This window comes from Populus alba, chromosome 13 (genome assembly GCF_005239225.2).
Source record: "Populus alba chromosome 13, ASM523922v2, whole genome shotgun sequence".
Classification (NCBI taxonomy): Eukaryota; Viridiplantae; Streptophyta; class Magnoliopsida; order Malpighiales; family Salicaceae; genus Populus; species Populus alba.
In genome coordinates, this window is record NC_133296.1 from 6,007,562 (window position 1) to 6,020,500 (window position 12,939).

Sequence of the window (12,939 nt, forward strand, 5' to 3'; positions counted from 1 at the left end):
GACCCAAAACACATCATTCAAAGATAGGATGTAATTTTACAGGTATTTTGTTTTAGAATTGATAATTTATATGTTAAAGGTTAACTCAAAATCAAGTCATACATGGTTCAAATAAATTTCATTATAAATGGGGGCTTTTTGGAAAGAAAATATTGAACTTTAAAATTGAGTTATTAACTTTCAAAAAGAGAGCATTATGCTTTATGTTATGTTGAACATGTCCTTTTATTGCATGATTCCATATCATAAATAATATGGTGCATAAACAAGTCATTCTTTTTCTTTCTATTTTTTAGAGGCTGACGTCGTCCAATGTAAACAAATTGTTTTTTTTTTTATCATAAAAGACTTTTCAAGGCAGGTTATAATATATGGTTACAAAAGAAAATATTGAATTTTAAAAATGAGTTATTAAAATTCAAAAAGATAGCATTTTCTTTATGTTATGTTGTCATATCTTAAATAATATGGTGCATAAGCAGGATCAGTTATCATATGTGGAGATCTCTTGTTAGTTTGACTTTGCCGTTTTAATTATTGATCTCATTTCAATCTCGATTCTTCCAATCATATCATGTGTTTTGTCACTGATAATTTTTCTTCAAGTTTGGACTTTGCACTATTATGAGGGACACATTGGAGAACTATTTGTCTTTCCCCTTTTCATCATAATTTTTTTTTATTTCATTTTTATCATCTAATCATTTTGAATTTTTCACTTAATTATCTGTTGGCTCTTTTTTGAAACACTCTTATCCCTTTCAAATCTCTCTTATCTCCTTCTATTTAAAGAACTCCATTGATTATTTGAAAACTTCCAAAACATGCACTAGTGTGAGGGGTGATTCTGGTCTAGGTTATCATTCAAGAAAAAATTAAGGCTCGAAAAGGAAAACAAAGGATATGTTTTTATTCATGAAGGACAAGTCAAAGATGTCCTTTGTTCATATCAAGCTCAAATTTGCATGCGCGAACAAATCCTAGCCTCTTACAACTAATATGAAAAACCTTAAGATCGATCATAGAGAAAGGGTCATCATCACTCGTTTTTTAATACATCTTTAAAAAATTCAAAAATTCCTAAAAATGCATTTTCAACATAATTCAACCAATATTTCACCAATTCTTGATTTTTCAACTCTTTTACTCATCTTGTGCATGTTGAAGAATTTTTAAAATAAAAAAAAAATCATAAACACAAATTAACAAAAAAATATTAGTGGGCATGGTGATAATTGAGGAAGGGGTGATGACTAACATGAATTTTTCCAACCCCTTTTATGAGCAACTTAAAATGATTGAATATGAAAGAACAATGAATAAAAAAAAGAAAATATAATGAAGGATTTTTAAGGGGTATAAAAAGATAAAGGAAAAAAAAGTGGGGGATGGAAAAAGAAAAAAAAAACCCTAGCCACCATAAAAGAAAGAAAATATAGAGATTTTTTATAAAATAAAAAAGGTGAGAAAGAAAACAAGAAGAGAGAAAACAAAATGTGCAAGGATTAATTTTAGAAGTTTTGAGTGAAAGAGAAAGAAGAAATAAAAGAATAAAAAAAAAATCATAAGTGGAAAACATGATAGTGTCTCCCTCTCTCTCCATTCATTTTTTTAAGGAAAAAAAAAAAACTCATCTCTCCTACCAAATCCTAAGCCTTTATCATCCCTTTCACCTTGTCAGACTCTGACAAAAAAACAAAGGCTCTTTAGTAACGATGCTAGCCTGTCATTTTCTCTTCTCTCTCGTTATGTCACAACCACAAACCTGTAATAGAAATCCACTAAAACTAACTATGAAAGCCCCTCATTATCATTAACCAACCAGTGCATTTGCAACAACACAGACTAGTAGAGAATAAAAAAGGAGGAGGAGAGAGAAGTCACACTAGTAGAGAGAAAACAACATAGCAAAACTTATTTTCTTGTTAATTTCTCATATTGAGTGATAGTGGACAACACTACCATCGTAGGAAGGAAGAAAAAGATGTCATTCATGTGGTAAGCCAATCCACACGCCTCTTAACCTTATTGATGCATGCAAGGATACGCTGCTAGTTGTTGCTATCTACTTGCACATATACTTAATGCTCCACCATTGCCAACTATAGTTCCATTAGTTTTTGATATTGCCTCACCAGTTCTAGCTACCTTTAATCAATCCCAATCACTCCATAAAGTTAATTTTAAATGTTAAATGTGAATTATTATGATTATTTGAAGTGTTGGGCCCACAACGATGTGTAGCAACCTTAGGGGTATGATTTTAAAAAGAGATTTATTTTCATGGTGGAATAAGGATGAAAATCAATACCCTACGATGGGGTAGAGAGGATTGAGACTTTTTTTTGTTTATCTGAGACATAATGCTTTGTTTTGGAGTACTTTTTTATATGATAATTTCGAAAATTTTTGTTACGTGAATAGTTATTTTTTAGATTTTATCATGTTGGTTGGTTAAAAATCCTACCTATGGCAAATTTATGATTATTGGACATTGTCATAGTGTTTGATTAGTAAGAAAATAAATTGCTTAATAAATCACATCATTATATTCAAAACAATTCAAAAAACATGTATATGTTATATGTTGATTTGTTAACAACCTACATATGGAAAATGCACCATTATTGGGCATTGATATATGGTGACATTAATTCACAATAAAATCACTTAATATGTTATAATATTTCAAAACTCTTTACCTTTGGCAAATGTACCGTTATCGGACAATGTCATAAGGTAAAATTAGTCAATAATAAAAATATTTATTGCGTTATAATATTTTCAAATCTTCTACCTATGACAGATGTATCATCATCGAGTAATGTTATAAGATGAGTAGTCAATAATACCATTACTTTTTGTAACTAAAATATTTTCCAAAATTCTTTTCCTTATAATTTTGTGATGTTCTTCGATCCTACCTGTGGCAAATGTATCATCACCCAACAATGTTATAAGGTGTGATTAGAACGCATTTTCAATATATCAGTTTATCCTATCTATGATAGATGTACCAGTACCTGGTAGTATCATAAGGTGTGATTAGAAAATATTTCTAAGATATTGTTTCTTATATTTCTTTCTTGTGATTTTTTTTAAAGAAAAAAAAATATAATATTAAAGTTGTTTTCATCTACTTGTGAATTTGGAATTTGGTTTCAATTGATGACAACATTGTGTTTTTTTTTTTAATTTATAAATTTAAATGTTTGTAAGAACATCAATGTTAAGCTTTAATTAATTGAAAAAATTCATTTTACCATATAAGTTTTTTTTTATGCTCATGTTATTATATATGGATTTATTTTTTTTAGGACAACTTTCTTTGAGGTTGCGAGCGAATTTGAGCTAGATCGGTGTGATCCTCTATTGAGTGTGAATGGTGGCCTTTGGGGCCATTTCAATCAATATAATCTTAAATAGACTTACACTTATTATTTGTTCACCATCTTCTCGGGTCTAATACTCGTATTTCTAAAGCAATGATTGAACCTTATTACCACGTCTAGGTCCTAATTGACTACCTTATATTATAAACGTATTTTATCTTTAATAATAACACACATTCCAATTAAAGCAGACTTTAGCATGTAATCATAATAAACACCTTTATCATTAAAAACAAACAATAATACAATTTACCTTAGGTAGAATGTATATGGTGATGACTATCTTTCCTATTACATAATCAGTTTCTTACATAAAACATCTAAAAAACCAGTTAGAGTTCCTAGTTATCATAAAACTAGACAGTGGCTCTTTTTTTTATTTTTGCACACTATTTCCATGTCACCAAATCATTTGATTATGTTTGGACACATATTTAACATTCAATTATTTTTAGCATAATTTTTCTTTTTTGAGGTTTTGTTGAGAATAACAATGCTCTTATAGCTCAAATAAAGTTAAGGTGAAGGTATACTTAAATACCATTGATTTTAGGGCTTTAAATGAGGATTTTTTTAGTTTTTTTTTTTTTAAAAAAAAAAAACTGAACTGCCTCTTAACACCATGACATAGTTTGGAGTTTGACCACTTTTTAGATAGGTTTTTAATTAAATTTATCTAATCATGAATGAAAATAAAATGCCAAATGTAACTTTAAAAAAAAATAAAAAAAAAAACAAAAAAAAAACATATATCAATCGCTAAACAAGAATAATGACATAGAGAAATATACTTTACTAAAAATATGGTGTAGTCCCTAAAATATGACAAAAAAAAAAATCAATTTATGGAAATAAAACTCTAATAAAGCTTAATAGTGTATATGAATTTTTGTATGTGCTTTAATCTCCTAAGACTTTCTTGATATTCTCTGATGCATCTTTGAATTTTCTATCATGTGCAATTTCTTTCTTTGATCCATAAATATATTTGCCCACAGGTTGATCACCAATAAGGACCTCGAATTGTTACAACCTAATTTTTGACCTTTTGTTTTTGTATATTTTAGAGAGAGAAAAACCCAAAAAATATATCTTTTTAGTAAATTTAGTCATTTCATTATTTTTATTTAATTTTTGTGTATTAAAAATAAACAGTAAAAATCATAAAAAAAAAAATACAAAGATATATATATATATATATATATATATATATATATATAATGGTGATTCCACAAGGGACTATTAATGTTGAGCCTAATTGTTTATGTTGATTCTTTCTATATTTATTCCTTTTATTTTCATGTTATTTGCTAGTGAATTTTGTTTTTCTGTCAATATTTTTATTGCTATTTATTTTTAGCGTTGTTCATTTTATTCATGTTATTTAATTATTGCATTCACATGCAATTTTTTTTATGAGTGTTCAAACACTTCACGAAAAGCCAACAAAACCTTTAAACCCAAGCTTGTCCCTATTTATGATTAGATAGGGAGATTCGATGAGGAATGTGGCTTATATATATTAATGCTTATTTGAACTCCCGCTTAGATTACAACTCATCCTATGTATCAGGTATCGTATAATGTTTTTCTTGATCATAGTATATAAGGTTAAGAGGTCGGGTTACCCAAGTTGTAATTTGGACAATCTAATACCAAAACCTTATAAGCTAGATCTTTTCTTTTAAGATTGACCCTTCATAAGACAGGAATAATAATATGTCATGACATACATATTCATCTTTTTATTGTGTTCTCATTTTATCTTAATTGCTCCTTATAAGAAGTGAGAGATGGGAAACACGTTGCCATTGAGGACATGAGGACTAGGTCATAGCAAGTCTAAAATAATAAGGGAGACTACTTGCCAATAAGGTTTGATTTATAATTGTCAGAACAAGTGAAATTGGGCAAAATATTCTCTGACATTGGTCAGCTTTTTAACCACAGGGAAAAGTTATCTTTACATGACCATATTGATTTTTAATAATAATATAGGGACATAGCTCAACTAGCCAAAACCATAACACAACATTCTAGCGTTTAGGCCATGATAAAGTTTTGGGATCCAGAATATAGGTGCTTTACTTTTGATACAATTGATATGACTCCCACTCTTGAGGAGTATGGCTTTTTTTTTAGCTGTCCAAAGTCAAATAAAGTGTACTTCTACACACCAATAAAGTAAGCCCCATCTAACTATGTATGGATCACTAAGATGAGCAAGAAATAGGCAAAAGCACAAGCAATTAACAAGGAAATAGCCAAGGGCGGTATTGGAGTCTTTTAGAAGTTACATTAAAGAAGAAGCTTTATGATAAAAAAAAATAAGGACCAATTGAAAATATTGGCATTAGGCATTTATGGTTTGGTCTTATTCCTATCAGCTAAAGAAGTGATTGACTTCGAGGCTATGAACATGTTTAAAAGTATTGTTGCTCTCAAAATTGATCCAGTTTGAACAATTTTAATTGAGACTTAGTCTTCGTTGAACCATTATCGAAAAGCTAGGAAAAAGGCACTTGAGATGTTTACAATTGCTCTTTGTATGGACCATCAATCATTTTATGAAAGCAAAGATTTATAGTATCTTTTTTACTCTATGACACCTATACTCGAAGCTAGAAAAATTTGCAAAACAACTATTAAGGGAGTTGGGAAAGAATACCTAGAAATCCATGTTTCACAGTTTGAGCAAGTCTACTTATTAGAGGACTCGATGTGTTTATTTCTAGATATATTTAGCTTGCCGTAAAGATTATCAATGGATTACATTGATGGGAGCATGGTGTTGCATTAGTTACTACCCTAATATGGTTTTATAACAGTTGGGATTCAAACAATTTATACATCAAACTACTAGGTTTGCTGAGTTCTATGAAGACTTGAAGACTTTTGAAAAATTGATTGAAACAGTTAAGCAAGCTTGAGGCACCTTGGTATCGTAGCATTTGTTAATAGAGTTAATGGGAAAACAACTCTAGGTTATCTAATATGGCAAAAAAACCAAAGAGAAAGGCTATTAGATCCCACCACACGAGGTTTCTTGAGGACCAATGGTCCAAATTATGGAAGATACACAAGAATAAATTAAAGCTCAACATGAGACCTATAATAAGGATTTGAACCTAGAGTTAAAATAGTTTGGGGCAAAGAAGAGAAATTTGGAGTCCAACTTAGTGGTTCATGAACAGACTTTAGTCACAATAGGAAGAGAGAAAGATTGTTTAGTGGCTCAATTACAACAACAACAAGAAGTTTTTCAGGAGTTGCATTATAGATTTAGTTTATTGCTAAAGGCCAAAAAGGAACAAGATAACAAAATATTATAAATGACTCAAGTAACATTTGAAGCTCAAGAAAAGATTGTAGAATTAGAGCAGGCGAAGAAAACAATTAAGAAGTTATTTTAGCAGTAAAAAGATAACTACCCGGCTTGATGATCAATAAAGGGTTCTGATTAAACAGGCTAATGAGTTTGTTGCCCTAAAGGAAAAGATGACACCAATTGAAGGGGTTGATCTATACGACCAAGTGAGAGCCACGAAGATGTGTTTAGTCCCTAATATAATGGTGCCAAAAAAAATAGAGTTTTAGAATTTATAAAACACATTGGCATCCAACGCCCAATAACCCACCTAAAGGCATATTGCAATAAGATGGTTGAAGTGGTGAGCTAGTAAAAGTAGATGATCCATTTTTTTTCAAAATAGCTTGAGTGACGCTAAACTAACTTAGCATATGAGATTGGAATATGAAGAACTGGCAAAATTGTAGACCTATCTAGAAAAAAAAGGCTTCAATGAGAGAAAAAAGAAGTATAGAGTAAAAAATGTTGAAGGAGAAGGTTATAAAGGAAATGGATATTAAAACACATACAATTATCAAATACCTACCCCGCCTATAGCCAAAATAAATCTTTCCACACCTTTCCTCAGAAACCAACTCAATCATCAAAACAATTAGGAAATCAATAACTAAAAAGACAATCACCCACGAAGAAACTTCTAAAAAGACCAAGAACAACTGCCACCTATGCCCATAACAATTAAAGAAATGTATTAAAAACTGTTAAGCATTGTTTAAATTGCCCCTATTCCATTAGCCCCATTGCAACCACCATTCCTAAACTGTTATAAGCCAGACCAAACTTGTGAATACCATATTGGTATCACATGATATAGCATTGAAAGTTATATTGCATTTAAAAGGAAAGTCCTTCAGCTTATTAAAGCGGGCTGGATTACTTTTGAGAAAACTCCTAAGATGAACTTTAATCCTCTTCCAAACCATGCCTCAAGAAGTGGAACGTCAATTATTTAGAGGAAGAGATGAAAGGAGGAGTGGTCCTGAAATTTATTATGAAATATTTACATGATATATTGGTATAAGAATAGTATTTTGGAGCACCATCCAAAACACAGCTTGAGAGGGATATAAAGGAGTTTTATAATTATCATCAATAGTTAGGTCATGATATTGATCATTGCAAGGAGTTCCACGAGGAGGTGGAAAGAATGGTGGTTTTGGGTGTGCCAATAATCAAATGTGATAGGAGGTCAACCAAAAAATATCTTGACTAAGTTTTCTATTGTAAGCAACGAAAGCTACAATGTTTTACCTTATAGTCATGGCTATTTATTCCATATTGAAAGCTCTACCCCTATTGTCCATGCTGAAATAGATAATTTAACCCGAAGTTAAAGGTTCTTTACTCTTGAAGAGCTAGAAAGGCAAAGAAAAGCTAAAGGGAAAGATGTGATGGAATTGGTCAAAAATGATGAAGAAACCAATAAGTGAGGAAGAGGCAATAAAGTTCCTTGACCTTATAAAGTAGAATAAGTATACATTGTAGAACAATTGAAGAAGATAATTGTTTGGATCTCTTTAATGTCATTAATCATAAACTCAGAGCTATATCATAATGCATTATAAAAGGTTCTTAATGAAGCTTAAATCCCACAAGACATCATAAAAGACTCAATGAAACATTTAGTTGGTAGAATCCAATATACCAATTACTTGTTTTTCATCGAGGATGAGTTTGACTCTAAAGGGATTGATCATAATATGTCATTACACATCATTATGAGGTGCAAAGAATGTACAATTGTCAAGGTTCTTATGGATAATGGTTCTGCTTTGAATATGCTACCAAGACATGCATTGGATAAGATACCAATAGATATTTCTCATATAAGACCGAGTACCATGACTACTAGAGCTTATGATGAATCGCCTAGACATGTTATTGGAAATATTGAGATTGAGCTTGTCATTAGTCCATAACCATTTCAAGTGAGGTTCCAAATGATGGATATTCACCCTTCCTGTAGCATGTTATTAGAAAGGCCATGGATTCATATGACTGAAGGCCTGGTTATTGTAAAGGCTAAAAAGGCATTTTCAATGATAAATAATATAACAATGATAAATAATACAAGTTACACGGTAACTTGTATGCTTTTAAGGTAATGAATGCTAAATGGGTGCCCTAAAATACAATAATAAGAAAACCCTGGGTTTCAAAAGCTTCCAAGATGGCCATAAAATGTTTTTTGAAGCACAAGCTACCATTCTAATATGAGCCAACCACGGGTATGACCAAGAGATTTCATGTGATAAAAATAAAGTGTGTTAATCAACGATTTGGCTTGAGATTTAAGCCTAAGAGAAAAGTTTATAGGAGGGCAATCGAGATCAAGAAAACAATAAGGATAAAATAAATTGAGAGGCATAGGATGAATGAATAAATGATGAGAATTCCTCTTCTACATGTAACCTTTTCACAACCTTCTTACGTGATAAAGCCTGAAGATGAGCTTAAAAGTTTAAGAAAGAAACTCAATGGTGTTGCTAGTTATCTAGAGAAAGGTGAAAGGGAATATGGTAATGAATACTTTAAGGTTAAGGAAGAAACTCATAAAATGTTGCCCTAACCAACTCTCAACGCGTTGGAGGATGCCCCAACAAAATTTATGAGAAGGATAGTTGAAGGGGAACAGTTGAATAATTAAGAGATCCAAAATGTTCTTATTATTCTCAAAAAGTAATAATGTGTTTATTTACGTGCTTTATTATGTTTGAATGCTTTGTTTTTTACCTTGCTAATAATCATGGCTTAATATATTGGCATGGGGTTTTATCATGGTTGAGCTTTTTTCTTTAAAAACTTTAATGAGATCATACATGTTTCCTTCAAGTTTGCCTTTATCTTGCTTGTTATCCACTCACACGAAAATACTTTCTGCTTTCAAAAAATCTGAAAATAGATCTTTAATAAGTACATAAACATATTGCATCAAGAATAGATGGCCAAAACTTGATGAATATATAATTACAACGGATGATGGAGAGTGGGAAAGAGAACATATAAAAGAGTTGATAAGGCTAGTTGAATAGTCTAAGCATGACTGGAAGCCCATTAAAAAAGATCTTGAATTGATAAATATAGGATAATTTGGATGCACTACAATTATCTTGCTATTTGTTAAGCTACTCTAAAATATAGGCTTGTAGCATATTTAGCTCGTGAAAGAAAAATTCATGATTCATCAATAGATATTTCAATTCCTAATAAATAATTAAGAGGTCTAAAATCCTTCATTTCAAACTATAAATTATGAAAGCATTTATGTCATTAATTTATTTAACCTCATCACTAATAACAATTATTATTATATCATAAAGATAGACCTCTAAAAAATCTAATGAAAAAAATATTTTTATGTCATATAAAATGGAAGTAAACCCAAAATCATCAATTGTAAGCTAAGTTTGACAAACCAAAATTAATTAGCTTATTTAAGATCGTACAAGGCATGAAAACATTGATAATTTTTGCTAGAAGGATGATCATACTCAAGTGGAGGTGATACGATTTAGGCAAGGTCATATTAGAATTTTGGTGTAAAACTTTCTACTATCTAGTTTCACGCTATTAAGAATAACTTTCAACTTGGCTGTTGGATCAGGTTACAATTTTTACATGCGTTTCTAGACATGCTTTTTTACATTAGGTTGAAATTTCAGGTTAATCGGAGTTCGAAAAGGGATTATTTTAGACGGTCGAAGTTACTAGATGAATCTTATCAAATATGTTTATTTGGACCTTTGTCAACTGTTTGGGCTATATCTAAAGCTACATAAGTATTTCTTCTAATATTCTAATTGTGTTGGAATGTAGACATCCTTACCTTTCCATATATATGTGGGATGTCTACTAATTCATTCAGACGAGAGAGAACAACATGTTTAAAGTCAAGACTGAAATCTAACAGGAATGTGTGAAAATTAAAGAAATGTTGTTTCCTAGTGTATTATAGATTCTAGTCAACACAAGGATTCTTTAATGCTCTTGGAAACATATATGAAAACTTAGCTTATCTATTCTATAAGGATTCCATGTCAAATAATGAGACATTTATGGCAACGAAAATATTATCCATGTCAAACAATGAGACATTTATGGCAGCAAATATTATCCATAGTATGCAAGAGCTCCATATCTATTATGGAATGTATGTGGTGGCAAGAGGCTTGGGATTCTTTTGTTGACCTTTTTCTTCTTTTATAGGATTTCCTAGCACATTATAGATACTAAAGGAAGTTAATTTAAAGGAGAAAATTTTAGCAGTTAAAAACAAAGTTTCCTAGCTAATTTGAAGCATGAAGTTTCGACAAAGCTTTCAAAGAAAGCATGGGGGTTTCGAGCTTGTATGGAGATTTCAAGCAAGAGGAATTTTCTATGGTGTTTTTTATTTATATATTTTAGTTTTGAATATTGTTAGTTTTGGACTTTATTCTAAATTGGATTTGTTTTGCTCGTTAGACATTGTTTTAAGGTTAGTTTCAGTATTAAATGTGTGTTAGTTGATACTAAATAGAGTCCATTATGGTTATTTATAGAGGATTATATATTTCTTTATGGCTGCAAATTTTGGCAACTATGATGATCTGAATAAATGTGATTTTTTTCTTTGTTTTGCATATTGCAAACAATCTTTTTTTGCAGGAACAAAGATCGTATATCAATTTATTAAAAATTAACTAACTTCGTGGTATCATTCATTTGCTTCGGATTCTTAGGTGCTAGGTTGTCTCTAAGTCTAAGTTTTTTTCCCAATTCTTTTAATTCTTGGATGTATAGTTACCTTTAGGTCAGGATTTCAAATTTAATATTTGGCTTTTTTAAGTTGGTTTTCAATTTTATTGTGGATTATGTGATCATATGATCATAAGGTTCACATGAGGAGGTTTCATATATATCTCCTAAGATAAATTACTATTGAGAAAAAATTATTTGCATTCAGCCGAGAAAGAGGCTAATGCGGAATGGCAATAATAACTAACAAACTAAGCATAATAGTAATTCAATACCATATAGGTCATCAATATAACCCTTAGAAATAAGATGAGTTTTATAACATTCCATATATCTATCAGATAAAATCTTAATTGTATAAATCCAATTGCAACCAATAATAATCTTATTAAGTGGCAAATTAATAAAATCTCAAGTATAAGTTTTAACCAAAGCTTGTTGCTAAAAAGGATCAATACAGGCTTCTTGATAGCTACATGACTTATAGAAAGAAATTATAATAAACACAATAGTCATGAAAGGGTACTGAAGATTGACTTTAGTGTCGTTTGGTATTGTGGCTACGGGTGAATGCAGGTGATATTCACCCGCAACCACAAATATTATTGTCTAGTAATGCTCCAAAAGCAATTTTTTACTAGTAGAGCCCACCACCAACTGTGGCTATGCCATGGGTTTACAAGAAGCAGCTCTTTGGTGCTTCTTGTGCTGAGAAAAACCGTGAACAGTGTTCAGAGTTTTCTTCAATGAATAGTGGAGCATGCCTTTACTATTCCGGTCGAACCAATCTGGTTCAAAACTAAAAATGTATTGAACTAGGTCCGACCCAATAAAATTATATATATATATATATATATATATATATATATATATATATATTATTTTTAATTGTGTTTTATTCAAAAAACTAGTGTTAAACATCATTCAATGACATTACATAAATTAGACGGAGATTACTTGATGACGTAGCATTTGCAGAATTTGATCACAATCCTAATTTTGTTCTTGATTATATTTTACCTGATGTTGTTGTACTCTTAAGAAATTTGTGAAAACTATAGTCCTTATCAGATGTATTTCATACGTGATGGAATTGTAGATAGTTTAATGGAACAATAAAAAATATTTTATATAAAGTATTATTTATTTCATGACGTCATAACAATAGTTAAATTGACAATATTTAAATTAAAAACCATCAATATTAATATATATTTTTTAAAATTATTTTATAACCTTAATTTGAAAAGCATTCTTAACCAAATACATTAAACTACTTTTTGTTCAACCTCAATTTCAACCACAGTTTTAACCAAACATATATTTTTCCAAATCAACCTTAACTAAAAGTGCTTTTTATAAAACAGATTTTTTCAAACCACAACAGCAACCTCAATATATAACTAATGAAAAGATCAATGATTAGTAGAATGACCCAAGTTA